Source organism: Mustela putorius, unplaced genomic scaffold (assembly GCF_011764305.1).
Source record: "Mustela putorius furo isolate JIRA1106 unplaced genomic scaffold, ASM1176430v1.1 tig00000129_pilon_pilon_pilon, whole genome shotgun sequence".
NCBI classification, from domain to species: Eukaryota; Metazoa; Chordata; class Mammalia; order Carnivora; family Mustelidae; genus Mustela; species Mustela putorius.
Window position 1 is genome coordinate 46,016,671 of NW_025421290.1, and position 15,536 is coordinate 46,032,206.

The 15,536-nt window shown below is 44.9% G+C and overlaps 1 long non-coding RNA gene across 1 annotated transcript; it reads left to right on the plus strand.

Annotated features, from left to right (window-relative positions):
• The first annotated feature begins 5,071 nt into the window (after nucleotides 1-5,071).
• Nucleotides 5,072-9,736, plus strand: LOC101689218. The gene is made up of 3 exons (XR_199628.2): nucleotides 5,072-5,436; nucleotides 5,678-5,725; nucleotides 9,530-9,736. It is a non-coding gene; the product is annotated as an uncharacterized LOC101689218 (long non-coding RNA).
• The last annotated feature ends 5,800 nt before the right edge of the window (nucleotides 9,737-15,536 follow it).

Here is a 15,536-nt window from a genome sequence, read left to right on the forward strand (position 1 = left end):
ATTTTCCTTGAAGATTCCCAATGTTATTGTAAACTATGATTTATGCTTTTTAAAGTTTTATCCTAAAATATCTGTTCATACTCTGAAGCAATACACTTCTCATGATTTCTTCTGAGAGTGTTGCAATCTCTCATCTGCCTTATAGTCTTCATCCTGTCTGTAGTTGATGCTCATGTATGGTGTAAGGTAAAGAAACAAGCTTCATTTTCCCTCAGATGAATAATCAGAGATTCCAGGACTGCTGATGAAATTTCTCACTCTTTTCCTCCCTTATCTACAATAGCATCTCTTACATAGCAGTTTTCCACATTAGTGCAGATTTATTTCTCATCAGTTCTATTGCTATGGTCTGTTTTTGTTCCCACCAACCACCACCAGTGGTTTCTTTACAAAGCACCCAGACCAGTATCTTAGTAAGTGAAACTCGGCCATGCCACATGTGCTGCCTCAGCACCTTGACCACATGGACATGGTATGGGCTTTCATAGTATTAGTCCCCATCAGCCAGGGCAGTTCTTGGTGTCTCATCATTGTCATTGTCCCAATGAGTGTCTGAGGAATAAATAGATCCCCAGTTTCTGACACAATACCAGGGCACTCAGAATCTTTTAAAGGAGTCGAAATATGACTGTGAAAGCATCCCGCAAGACTTAGAATATGGGAAAGGAACAGTATATGTTTGTCTCCTCAATGTGCCTTAATTAATGTGATCTCTCTTGTCCCCCAAATACTTTAGCATATATTGCAAGAGTCAGTGACAATTTTTCTGTGCTGGCTCAGGTAGCAAACTGTGTTAGGGTAATGCATGCTCGATGCTATAACAACCAAGCCCTAAATTGTGGCTTCACAAAAGTGGCTAACACACACACACACACACACACACACACACACACACATACACACACTAATATCCTCTTGATTTCACAGTCTGATGAGGATCAGGGAGATTTTTTGGGCTGTCCTCTCTGACCAGTAACTCAGGGATCTGGGTGCTCTCCATGACACGGTTCTGATGCAGAGGTGGGAGAGAGAACCACCTAATGCTCTAGAAGGAGATTCCAAATCCTGGATGTTGAAGTGCAAACATCCTTCACCCACATTTCATTAGCCAGAACGAGTCACATGATCAAAGTAGAACTGCAAGGGAACCTGGGAGATGTAGTCTTCTTATACCCAGGAAGAGAAGACTAACTAGACTCTACCAACACAGGGGAAACTTAACTTTTAGAGGAGAACCTCTTTCTCTCACCCCCTTCTCTACCTCCCGTTGCCCCTCAAGGTAGTATAGTCTCATGAAGAAATTGCAGTCTTTGGGATCAGAATGGAGTTTGAACTTCATATACCTACTAGTGATTGTGCAACCTTGCTAACTCTTTGAACATTTATGATTAGACCCAGGTAGGGGCCACACAGGACACATGTTCAGGTCTGGTTTATTCCATCCGCTGCCTGTTCTGGGCTCAGCGAGGCCCGCTGCTCCAGGCTCCCTGCAGGTGCTGGCCAGCACACCATGCTCCCACTGCACCATTTTAAACTGGCTGTGTCGAGAGGGGCTCATCTGACAGTGCACATGAATTACCCTTGCTTCCTCGCTGCTCCCATAAAATGCCTGGAAACCAGACCTTTCCCAAATTCCAGCTTCATGACGGGCTCCATTCATTTTCTGTTTGTTGACATTGTACGGCATGTTTTCTACCAGTGCAGCCATTGTGCCTGGCTCTCCTGGGGTTGCCTGCTTTATTCTCCTCTGGCAAAGCTCCCTCCATTCTTTTCCCCACTGTAAGAGCCTGGCAGAAAAACAGGCTTCCGTGAAATGGCCATCAGATCACTGTGTGGTTTGGCCCTGCTTGGCTATTTGTCTCTGGGGCACCAGTCCATTCAATTAAACAAGGTCAAAGCTTTGTTGGCTAAATTTATTGTCGCTATTTTTCTGAATTTTCGCCTTATTGGAGGAAGCTGGGCAGCAAGATGAAGGATTCGATAAGAATTTTGTCAGTTAGGTGCAAAAACATAGAAGCATATGCCACACCCCTCCCCCACGCACACAAAGGAAAAAAGACTGGAAGGAAACATGCCAAAATACTTATAGTTGTTGTCTCTGAGTAGCAGGGCTTTCGTTTATTTTATTTACTTATATAGACATTTCCATACTTGTCAGAATTTTCGAAGTGGGCCACTACCACTTAGATTCTCACGGGAAATGGGTATCATATTCCAAGGGAATTGGAGAGCATTCAGCAAAGCGACTGTCTGTGGAAGTTCAGGGGTATAGTCACTCCAGAGGTCCTGATCCATGAGGTGACTCTGTGGTGACCAATCTCAACTTAGTCCTCGCTGATACTACATGCTCAGAAAGGTCCCTGTGCTCTGCCTCACCATCCTTCCTTTACCTCTACTCTGGGATCAGGGTTCAAGGACTGATCACGCTCTGGGATGTGGCTGGGAGTTTGACAAACAACAAGGCAAGCTCTGGCAATGCTTCATTGCCAGCCAAGGTGTCAGGAATATCCACATGGTCCCTCCAGATGAGGAAGCCAGGAAGCGCACTCTGCTCTAGAGCCAGGAAGATCCCCAGGGCTTGGCAAAGCTTACAAAGTAGGAGACGGTGGCACCCTTGGTGACATGGCAATGACGGGAAGCTGTTAGCCCCTGGACGGCTGCACTTTGGGGGAAGCTGAGGCTGGCAGGGAGGAAAGGAATAATCCTACTTCTTCTGCCCACCATCTCATCTTCCAATGGTGCATCTCCTTAAAGGAACACAGTCAGAATCCAAGGGTCATGGAAGCATAGGAAGCATCATCACCACAGGCAGTCTCGTTGGACACAAGACAAAGCAGAGAAAAGCAAAGAGTACATTTAGAGTTGCTGTCGGTATTAATGGTGCAATTAGAAAATAAGGTGTTGTTGACTTAAAAATGCAGCTCAGTGGATGAGAAATGGAGAAGCATTCAACACGCCATCATATAGCCTTGACCGTGGACCGACTCTGGGCTCAACGCTAGCCCTGCTATTGTTCATCAGACACCACCAGGGCTTTGGAGGAGTCCCCCACCACATGGGGGAAAGAGACATGTAACCAACAACCCAAGTTTGGATGCAAACAAACATTATTTAGAAACAACAAACAAGGGGGAGAGTCTGTCCTTTGCAACACTGCGGATGAAGCTGGAGGGCATCATACTACATAAAATAAATCAGACAAAGGAAGACAAATGCTAAAAAGTTAAAAAAAAAAAAAGGAAGGAAAAAAAAAAGCTGAACTCACAGTCTAGAAGAGTGGTTGTCAGGGATCTGGGGAAAATAGGGAGAGGTTGGTAAAAGCCTACAGACTCAGTGATGGTTAAGGCCTGAGGATCTAATGCATAATATGGTAACTATAGGGGTAGCATTGTATTGTATAGTTGAAATTTGAGAAAGTAGAACTCGAATGTTCTTACTGTAAAAGGGGCTGTGGGAGGGTGAGTATGCCAGGTGATGGATGTAGTAATTAACAACATGGGGTGGCGGAAACCTCTCACCATGAATCTGATCACTCTCTTGTATACTTAAAAGGTGATGTTGTAAATATCTTACATTTTTTTTTTTTATTTATCAGTAACACGTCCATAAAGCCAAAAACCAACAAGCACAGGTGGGGGAGTGGTGTGTGAGAAATGTAGACTGGGGTGCTAAGAGCCAGCTCAGTGCTCACCCCTAGCTAAGCAGGTGGAATGGTCTGGGTAAATCCATTTCCCTCCGTTGTTCAGACTTCCCGTCTGCAGAGTGAGGCTTATCAGTCTGCAGCTAGGGACCCGCAGGTGTGCTAGAGAAACCGGAGCTCATGCTCAGCCCTGGACTCGAACATTCACTGAAGTTAGTATGAAGTTGCAGATTTGCTCAATTCTGATTTATTTCAGTCCATAAGGACTTGTGGGGGGGGGGTCAAGGTCTATGCTAATTTGTATCATCTGTCCATATGCACACGTGTGTGCACACACACACCTGCACACACTTTATTCCTGTCTTTGCTGCTCTTCCTTCCCCTTCAGAAAACCTGAAACACACCCTTCTTGCCCAGCGTAGAAAAGTCTGGGTGGCACTGGGTTTACTCCATTAACTGAAGATGTGCTTCTGATGAATTATGAATGACCTAACATGTCTTAAATCATAAAGAAATCCAATTTAACTTTCTGCACACAGTTCAAAGTCTGCTTTTAATCTCTGCTTTTCTCATGACTATTGTGCATCTTAGTAGGTTCAGCATCGAGAAGTGAGAAGCAAAATGCTGCGGTTTTGCATCAAGCAGATATTGACTAATAATCTTTGTTGCTTTCTGTAGAGAAAGGGCTTTTTGGGTTTTTCATTTCCTCTTTGTGTGTGTGCGTGCCTGTGTGTATGCTTAATATCCAGAAGCAATAAGTAACACATCAGCCCAAGAGGAGAAACAAATTGTTATTTTTTATTCCTCTCCACTGTTGGGATGGATCCAGAGGCCTTGCAAGAAGGAACAAAGAATTTAGTGCCTTTCTAATGGCATGTGACTCACTTCAGTGGAGAACCATCCTTATGTTTTTAACTGTATCTTAAAGAGTCTGTTTTAGGGGATGGTGGCCGTCAGAATTTGGTTGGAAAAACAAACAGCAATCACTCATGAGTTCTGGCTACAAATGGGTTCTTTTTATAATTAAACTTTTCATTTTAAGATAATTACAGATTTACCTTCGAGAAAGAGAGATCCCATGGATAGGTGACCCCATTTCCCACAATGGTAACATCTTGTGAAACTACGGTGCTGTATCACAACCAGCTTTTGTGCTTTGACGCAGTCCGGAGGTCTCATATGGATTCCCTATTTCATTAGTACTCATTTGCGTGTGTGTGTGTGCATTTAGTTCTAGGCAGTTTTATGACGTGTGTGTATACAAAACCACCCACAGTCAAGATACGGAACATTTCCATCACCACAAGGATCCCACTTCCTCCCTGCTGGACCCCCACCCGATCCCCCTAACATCTCGGAACTACTTGTCTGTTCTAGATTTCTCTTTATTCTTTCATTTCAAGAACATTCTACACATGGAATCATGTAGTATATGACCTGATGGGGTTGGCTTTTATCCCCACTCAGTGTAATTCCTTAAAGAGTTATGCCTCCAAGCCACTGCAAGTAACAGTGGTTTGATCTGTTTTTACCACTAAATAGTGTTCCACGGTAGGGAGGCATTGCGGCTTACTCAACTATCCATCTGCCGAAGGACCTGTGTTCATTTTGGATATTAGGAAGAAAGCTGTGGGAAACATACACATCCAGGTTTTTGTGTGAACATTAGTTTTCATTTCTGTGGGGTCACCTGGCAAGAGGAGAATGGCTGGGTTGTGTGGTCACTGCCTGTTCAGCTTTTAAAGAATCTGACAAATGGTTTCCCAGGGTGGCTGCACCATGTTACCTGCCCACGGGTAAGTAGGGGACCTCCAGTTTCTCCACATGCTCGCCAGCAGCTGGTGGGTGACTATTTGGTATTTTGCTGGCTCTGATGGGTGTTGTGAGGTCCCACTCTGGTTTGACTTCACATTTCCCCAATGGCTATTGCATCTAGACATCTTTTCATGGGCTCATTTGTCATCTGAGTATCTTCTGTGGTGAAATGCCTGTTCATGTCTTTTGCCCATTTTCTAAATAGATCATTTTTTTTTTCAGCCACTTAATGGGATCTTTTACGGAGCTGAAATTTATGGTGTCGATGAGGTATGATTGATGGAATTTCCTTTTATAGGTCACATTGTGTCAAGTCCAAGAACTTTTTGGTTGGCCCTAGATCCTGAAGATTTTCCTTCTCTCCCCTACCCAAAAGCTTTTCAGTTGCACATTTTACATTTGATTTGATTTTTGTATAAGATGTGAGGTTTAGGTTGATGTCATTTTTTTTTTTTTTTTTTTTTTTTTTTTTTTTTTTTTTTTGCTTAGGGATGTCCAGTTTCAGCAGAACCACTTTCTGAAAAGGTCCTCCTTTTTCCTTTAATCTGTATGGGTAGCTTTGCCAAAAATCATGTGGGCATACTGGTGTGGGTTTGTCTCTGGGTCACTCTTCTGTTTTATTGATATTTGCACCCATCCCTCACACAATACCACACTTTCATGATTATTCTAGATATATGGTAAGAGTTATTATTGAGTAAAGCAATTCTTCCCATGTTTTTATTCATTTTCAAGATTATTTTAGCCATTCAGGGCTTCTGCCTTCCTAGATAACTTCAGAATTAGTCAGATATATATCTATATATAGATATATATCTATATATATATCAGACTAATATATATATATACACACATACACAGACACACACACACACAGACACACACACATTTTTTTTTGAGAGAGAGAGAGAGAGATAGAGGGAGAGAAAGTGTGTTCACATGTGTGTGCCCAGGAGGGAGGAGCAGAGGGAGAAGGAGAGAGAGAATCCATGCTGGGTGTGGAGCTGGATGTGGGGCTCCATCTCATGACCCTGAGATCGTGAAAACTAAGAACTGATGCTCAACTGATGGAGCCATCCAGGCACTCTTAGTTTGCTGTGTCTTAACCTGTTTGAGCTGTTTTCAATAAGGAATTCGAAGTTTCTGCAACCATTCGGAGGGCTGCAGGCATGAAAGGCAGCAAAGCCACCTGCGACCTTCTCGGTGTCAGTATTCAAGCAAGGGCTCTGAAGGGCTCCCCAGAGATTGTTACAAATCTCAAGAACCTCAGGAAAGCTGCTACCAACTCTCCCAGTAGGCTGCACTAAGCAGGTGACTCTTGAGGTCAATCTGGAGCCGCCTGGAGGGTCATGGCCTGAAAGCAGATGGTGCAACACTGTCCAGGTCTGGGAACATGTTGTCAGGTTTCTGTGAAGTTGGTGACAAAAAGCTGAGGAAGACAGCTCCTTACAGAGCCCAGTTTTCAGCGGGATAGAGCTCTCTGGAAATGAATCCTTACAACCCAGGGAGCTGGTCCTCACATGTTTAGTCATTCATTGACATAGTGGAAGGGCACGCTCAACAGGCTAAAGACACTGCAGGGAAGCCATGGGGGCTCAGAGGTGGTCAGGTGAGCAGGCAGGAAAGCCACTTCGGTGGGCTGAGAAATGCAGTGATGCAGGACAGGGTGGGGACCGTCGGGGAAGAGGCAGAGGGAGAGAGGAAGGACGCACTGACACACTCATCACACATTAGGGAAGATGCTTCAGGGAAAAGCATGTCTGTGCTGAGGCACGTGTGTACTGCAGCCCTCCTGCAGGGGAGGGTGGTGCAGGAGAGGGATCCTTCTGGAACCACGGAGGAAGATGAAGGTCTGGATATGCCAATAGGCTGGCCTGCAGACACTGGAGCTGTGGCCTCAGCCCTCACCCGGCTCTGGGGAGCCATGTGACAGTTCCAGTGTTCCAAGAGCAAGCTGAAGAGGTGGATTGGAAAGCCCAGATGTGCGTTCTGTGTTTCCTTCCTACAGCCCCATCTGTAAAGCCAGTACTGTAAAGCCCCCTTTACAGTTAGAGTGAACACTAAAATACCATTGTTGTGGATCACACTTATTTTATCCAAATGAACTGTTTCTTTACTTCGTGCAGCTCTCACCCATATGACACGTTAGTTCCAATTTGTGGCAGGAAGCTAAGTTAATCTGACTCCAGCCCCCACAGGCCCACTCAGGGCACATCCCAGAGAATAACAGGATTATTTAATGGTCACTGCAGCAGGGCTAAGAGCTGGGTTGTCTCTATCTTTGGGCCCCTGTGTGCAAGATTGCCCACTACCAATGATGTACAAACTATGCTGGGAAGTGAGACAGATTTGTGTGTGTGTGTGCCCTGGGGGGCAGACATGGCCTTCGGTTCCATGGTCCCAAGGTGTTCCTCCATGGTCCAGCCAAGGTCAGTGGTTAAGCTAAGGTCATGCGGCTGGGGGCAATAGAGGAGCTGGTAACTTACTGGAAACTCCTCGTCAGATGGACACATGGAGACACCCAGGAGGTCAGCTTGAGTCAGGAGAGCTGGGACCACGTGAGGGTCCATATCCCCATGGGCAGGTGGCAGAATTTCTTCCAGGACAGAGCTCCTTGATGGTCCTTTTCACCGGAATCCTCAGTGCCTGGCCCAGAGGAGACACTTAGGGTAGATCATATGCTTCCCACCCCAAAAGGATGATGGTCTGATTCATTTCCTGGGGCTGACCTGTGAAACTACTGAATGAGGAGGCTTCAAACAACAGTCCATAGTTTTCTCACAGTGCTGGGGGCTAGAAGTCTCAAATCAAGGTGTCAATAGGATTGGTTCATAGCCTTCCTTCATGGCCTGCCTTCCTTCATAGCCTTCCTTTTGGAGACTATAAAGGAGCCTCTATTGTATGACTCTCCTGGTTCCTGGTAGTTGGTGGCAAACCTTAATGTTTTTTTGTTTTTGTTTTTGTTTTTGTTTTAGAGAGAGAGAACATATGCACATAGTGGGTGAGGGGCAGAGGGAGGAGAGAATCTTAAGCACATTCCACACCCAGTGTGGAGCCTGACACAGGGCTCAATCTCATCACCCTGAGATCATGACCTGAGTCAAAATCAAGAGTTGGGTGCTTAAACGACTGAACAACCCAGGCTAACCATTCCTTTTTTTTTTTTTTTAAAGATTTAATTTATTTATTTGACGGACAGAAATCACAAGTAGGCAGAGAGGCAGGCAGAGGCGGGCGGGAAACAAGCTCCCTCCTGAGCAGAGAGCCTGATTCGGGGCTTGATCCCAGGACCCTGGGATCATGACCTGAGCCAAAAGCTGAGGCTTTAACCCACTAAGCCACCCAGGCACCCCCAGGCTAATAATTCTTAACCTTATAGTTGTGCTATGATGATTCTGTCTCTATTTTCATCCCTACACTTCTGACCTACAGTACCGGGAGCTAATATATGGGTGTTTGTTAAGCCCTACGTTGGTGGTAATTTGTTGCAGAACATAGAAAAAAATTAATTTGCTGCACTAAGCCACAAAATCCAAACATCCCCATTTTACAAAAGAGGAAACTGAGGCCCAGCAAGATGGGTCATCTTGCCTACGATTGGCCTGTCTGTGGCAGGGAAGGGCCTTGAATTGAACTCTGCTGGGCTCCCAGCCTGTTACCCTGCCTTGCCACATAGTCACTTGTATTTAAGTGGAAGGCCCTGGTGGTACATATTTCTTACTCCGATTACTCAACCATTTGATGCACATCGTTATTTAAAGGTGCAGAAATTGCTCAGAATAATAGCAAGAGGATCATGCAATATTATTGCCTTCATTGGCCATTAGTGGACCGCTTGAGATCAGGCTTGCGTGTACAGTTAATTATGGGACGGCAAGTCTGAGACTCTGTGGCCTGAAGGCCTGGGGTCTTTGGTCTTTGCCGTTGCGAAGGTGACAGGCTACGGCTTATTGATCCCACGCGACCGGGTGTGGCCTCACTTGCATTATGGTAACAGAACCTAGTAAATTGTAAAGAAATGGCAAAAGCTAAATGATGATCACATGTAAGCTATTAATGTAATTGTGTTCTTAGAGCCGCCTTCCTTAAATTACTCCAGTGGTGATTTCAGATTGAATTGGAGTCACAGCCCGGGAATAATTCATCCCCCGATCTCAACCCACGTTGGAGTCAACAGCGCACGGCACACGTTGAGCTTGCTTCTTTATTGTTGGAATTCCATAATCTACGAGGCACTCTCAGTCATGAAGTAGCTCATTATTAAAATATAATATTACGTTCGCGTGTGATTATTATTTTAATGCAGTTCTCCGTTGACTTACACAAGGAGGCCCAAACTCTTTCAGGCTCCGCTCTCCATTCTCCTACAGTAAAGTTAATTTATACCAAGATGATAAAAAATTTGATTTATTTTACAACAGATCAGTAATTGTGCTCTACAAATAAGTTCGTAATGATAATCAACAGCATTTTCAACATAATTTAATTTGTCTTCTCCCGAGAGGTAGTTAAATGCAGTAATAATAACACCAGTGTTATGGACTCAGCAGCAGTTAATCATGGTCTGAATATGCAGACAGCCCCAATATTGTATTGACAGAAATTAAATTAACCATCAGCTTGGGCAATCAGCGGCTATACAGCTATTAAAAGCAATAAAGGCAACAAACCCCAACCGTTGCCAATTACATTTTGACATATACAAGGGAAAGGACAGATGCTTTTGATTCGAGATTTTTCTTTCCATGAAAATCAGCCAAGAGAGTCGCACCTTGAACTTGTACAGACCTTGTTCCCCCAAGTCTTGCTGAACGTGGGATGGGCTCTCACAAAAGAAAACCAACGGTTTTCTTTTCACTAAAAGATAATAATCAATTGGTCAGGATTCATAGTTTGTTCGATTTTAAGTTGTCTCTCTAACACAACTTTTGGTGTCCCTACCACGGTTCCCTGGGTGGGGCTTTTTGTGTATTTTTGCTTTAATTTTTTGGATTTTTTTGGGGGGGGCCTAACATCATAATGTTTGACACAGGCACATAACAAGGACTCAGTTTTAAGGCGGTAGGGAAAGCAGGGGAAAAAAGAAAGGAAAAGAAAAGGAAATCTCATGTTTCTGAGCTTAGGAAGATTCTCAGTTAAGTTCAATGATGCTGTAATACGACAGTGTTTTACCATCGTCTGGAGGAGACTTGGAGCTGGTTTAATTCAATGCCCATCAAACAGAAGTACCGGGTGGGAAGCGAATTTCTTCCCCCCCCCTCCCTTCCTTCCTTCCTCTTTTTTCCTCTTCCTTCTTCCCTGCCTTCTCCAGCACACTACCCTCCTTCTTAGTGGACATTTCAATCGTCCTCAGCCTTCATGCTTAGAGCTGGTCCATGTAGGGTTGGTTGGACTGGGGATCTAGCTGAGCCACAGGCTACAGACTGGTTTATGCCACCAATGGTCCACGGCCACCATATTAGCTATGGTTGATGGGGAGATGCTCGGTGGCAGGAGTGGCCATTGAGGCTCCTGGTCACTGACATTGGGTAGAGTACTCTGAGCTGGAGGCCGGACCACCTGTGGACCTGGAGGAGGCTCCCATGGAGCTCTTCTGTCCTGGAAAAAGATGAGATTTCAAGTTGAGAATGGAAGCCAACTCACTCTGTCTGCATTATTTCCCTGAGTCCCCTCATTTAGGGCCCATGAAGCTCTCCTTTCCTTGTGACCTGCTGCCCCTCCCCCTTCTCCAGTCTGGAACACACTTAAAGTTGGCACAGTTGCTTGGCACGTGTGGTAGGCAAGCTAGCCTGCTCACCTTGGGGATAGAGAAGGGGCACGAGCCGAGGAAAGCAGGTGGTCTCTAGAAGCTGGCAAGGCCAGGAAATGGAGTCCCTCCCAGATCCTGCAGAAGAAGCATGGCGCTGCTGAAACTCCGCCTCCACCCCAGGGCAACCTGGGTCTGACTTCTGACTTCTCAGCTGTAAAGTAATACACGTGTGTTGTTTGCCATTGGTGGCAATTTATTATGGGAGCAATAAGAAAGGAATGTAGCTCTTCATCTTTTTATAAAAACCCATTGTTTATGAAAAGTATTGTATAAGCCAAGCCCTTCATGCTTCCAACAGTGCGAACCCCAAAGCCCAGATGCTTGTAAATTCAAGTGCTAGGTTTTGAAACAGACCAATACTTTTCCTGATTCTCTGCTATACACCATCCTTCCTGAGCTGAGCACAGGCACTGATGGGCTGGCAGAAAGGGCAAAGAGAACAGGGAAAAGAAAATTCAATCAACTTTTCAAAATGTCATTCTAGTGCAATCTCACACTGTAGCACTAGGTATAAGAGTACTGTTATGTCTGGTGTGGCCTTGGCTCTAGGGCATGGTGCCCCAGCCTGCCCTGCTGACCATGCAGCCTGGGTTTCCCTGGCCCCAGACTCTGTGGGTTAGTTTGCCCACAGGCAGAGTGTCCTGCTCAGCCGAACTGGTATGTGATCTCCCTTGTTTGAACACCCAAACCCTCATATCTGAGAACTTCTTCAGTCCTGGGCATGTTGAAACAGTTGGTCACCTTAGTCACGGTTTCTAAAAGATCATGGCTGAGAGGCTACCATAGCCAGTGGAACCTCCTATCTCCTGGCACTGTGGTCTTCAAACTGTGTTCCAAAGAACCTTAGAAAGTCTGTGGAGCCCATCAGGGGCCCCAGGATAAAGGGGGGAAGTGGGGTAGCTTCAGGGTCTCCCCTCCTGCTTTAAGCAGAGTGACCTGCTGTAGTGGGCTACATTCTGAGTAATTTCTTGGGCGGGGGGCAAAGACAAGGCAACAATAAGTGTGAAGAATACTGCTATAACATGTGACCATTACACAGGTGAGAAAATAGAGGCCTGGGGGCGAGCACTGAGTCTAGCAGTCCCAGGGCTACAACCCCAGTGTCCTCACTTCACATCCACTCTCTTTGATTGTCCACATGGACAAAGAGCTCTCTACCCCTCAGTCTCTATACCTCAGTCCCTGGGATGCTTTGACCAGCAATTCCGCTCCCTGGACACACAGGAAGCAATTCCGCTCCCTGTCAACACAGGAGCTGCAGGAAGTGAAGCAGTTATTGCTGTCTCTATACATCAGGTGACGAAAACCCGATTCTTTCCTCCCACATAATATCATTTAGCACCACCACCAGTAAAATGGTGTTTGGTGTCAAACCCACTTCAGTAGTACCTTTGCTATCAGTCAAGGTCATGGAAGCTGGGGCAGGCAGAAAAGGGAGGAGAGAAGATCTTTTGGCAATATTTCCTTTGGCTCTTTTTCCACAATGCTCTCTGCAATGCAGTGAATGCACAAGACAGTGGTGAGAGTCCCTGTCTCCACAGAGATTATAATCTAAAAAGGAAGGACGTCTCCATAAACAGCTATAGGTAACAGGATATTCATATTCTAGATGCCAGAGCTCAAAGGTGATTTCCGGGTCTAGAGGAGGGGTGTCAACCTGGTTTGGAGGCTTGAGAGCAGGGCATGGATGGCACCTCAAAGGAAGCTGAGACTAATGACTTGGAAAATGAGCCAGGCAAAGAGTGTTAACCTTCACTTGGATTCCCACAACAAGAGTGGGAGGGGGACACTATACAGTAGAAGAATGAACACCTTTAACAGATAAACGGACTTAAGTTCAGAGAATTTAAAAGGACTCTCTTCAAATCTCAGGACTTTCTAGTGGTGGATACTGATCAGAACACAGATCGTTCCATTCCAAACCCAATGCTCTTTCTACTTCAAGAAAGGTGGGGCAGGACTCTGCCTCTCCAAGAGGGCACTGGATGAGCAGAAAGGAACATGGGGCATTGGTTTCCTTGAGGTCTGAGTGGATAGCTCTTGAATGGTCACAGCTTTAAGACTCAGACCCCCTTTCCCTGCTCTGAGTGTGTGCCCAGAGCCCTTAAGGGAATTCGTACCCATATTTCCTGGCCCAACTCAAGATGATTTGGATGATCCTATCACCAGAGAAGAAGGCATCTCTAACCCTGTCTGGATTTTGCTACAGGGAGGAGATCAGAAAGAGCCCAATGCTCAATCCCTTTAAACACATTCCATTTTTATTTTGCTTATTATACACATTTATGTGACTATAAAAATTCAGCACACATTATGATTTGGCTCAAATTTCTTTAGAGTTCTTGGCTCCAGTTCTAGCCATGGTTAATCTACAGAGGTTGAAGTCCTATTTGAAAACATGACCTTAACGTGGAAATTTTATTTAGAAAAGGGAATTCGAGTGATTTATATACTCTGGATTTATGAGCATTAAAAAGGCACACCCAGCAGAAACATTTTGGAGTTGGTATCGGACTGGAAATGCAGCCTGTGAATCAGCCTAGAGTTCTGAGTACGACCTTCTATCTTCCTTTTGCAAAGCCATGTGGATTTGACATGAAATCATTTCAGCTTCTTATGATTAATGAAAAAAAAATCAACTAAAACCTTAAAGAAAATAAAAATGTTAGTGACATTTATGTAATTATTGGTTAAACTCAGTTTGATCTCCAATTCAAGGGATTACTTGGAGTCATATATTATAAAAACATGACAATAGTGCAAGTATTTTTCAGTAATAAAATGCATTTTAAGACAATATATTGGACACTTAAACATATCAAGGGGGCATAATGTGAAGGGCCAGTGTTGGGAAGGTGGTTTTCTATGGTTTCTTGGCTTACCGTGGGGCAGGGGTCAAAGTATTAAGGAAATGCCATGAGTTGATCCAGGAAGATGTTTTTCTAGATTACAGAGACCTTTAGAAACAAAGGGCATAACTTTTTTTTCTCAGATAAAGCAAAAGAAGCTCAAAGTGGGTAGATGACATGTCAAGGGCTGCACAGATGGTTCTAGAAAGTGATGTCACAGCTGGTTTTGTCAGAGCATTGCAGTTCCACATTTAGGAACCATAACCAAATGATCTCAATGTATTTTTTCAGCCAATACCACGCACCTACCATGCACATACACGTGCCCTGCGACTGGAGAGGTCAATCAACATAGCAACAGCTGATGTCACAGAGGTCGCACTGTGATTGGCTTATGCTGCACATTCACAGGTTGGCGTGTGGCTCAGTGGAGTGAGAGAGAGTTCATTTATTTGGGGATAATGGGCTGTGGTCAATAGGAAGTTGGTGTCTATAAATCAGTTTTGAGATGAGCCTGAGGGCCAGTGAGGGTTGTGAAGGAGACAAGGAGAGGGTCTCTGGTGCAAGCCACTGTTGTGGTCATGCAACCTGTCAGAGCCCCACGAGTGGACTCTGGCTTACATAACAAAAGGGCAGCATGCTGGAAGGACAGGGAAGCATTCACAGAGATGAAGAAAAGGCTGAATGATCATTTTTCCAGAAAGCCCAGAAATGGGATCATGCTAAGGATCTGGGCAGCCGGACACACAGATTACCTCTTTGTATGGGCTAGGAGATATGCCACCCTGAGTCCTGTTGAGGGGTTAAATTCCATCCTGTGTCCAACACTGTTATAAAACGCCTACTGTGTGCCCGGCACTGTGCTGGGCACGGGGGTACAAACAAAAGTAAAAAAAACAAATGCTCTCCTCAAGGCAACTTTCTCCTTGAAATTTGGGGACAGAGATGGGGCAAATATTCAGGCAAACCCGGTTCAATGTGGTTGGAAAACAGAGGTGCACATTGTATGATGCACCTAACCCAGAGCCCCGGGCTCTGTGCCCTATGACTCTTCGAGAGCTATATTTCCATCCACGCTTCTAATATAGGGTCCTATAAAATTTGGGTGAAAACTTCTATTTCTGCATCTTCTGTAAATGTTTTATTAAAGACAGTATTCACTGGATGCTTATTGCATAAAAAGTCCCACGATCAATTCCCCTTGAACGTTAGTGTTGGGTATATTTTTTTTCTCAACTGTTGACTGCTATGTTGAAATTTTCATCGGACCGTGAGATTTTTGTGACCTACCCTGTTTCCCTTTTCACTTTGATTGCCAGGAAACTCCCACTTAATTCCATTCAGCGCATCACCACCATAACCATACCTGTCCTGGATTTTGAGTGCCATTCTCCGTCCTTTATTACCGACTCCTTTTCCGATT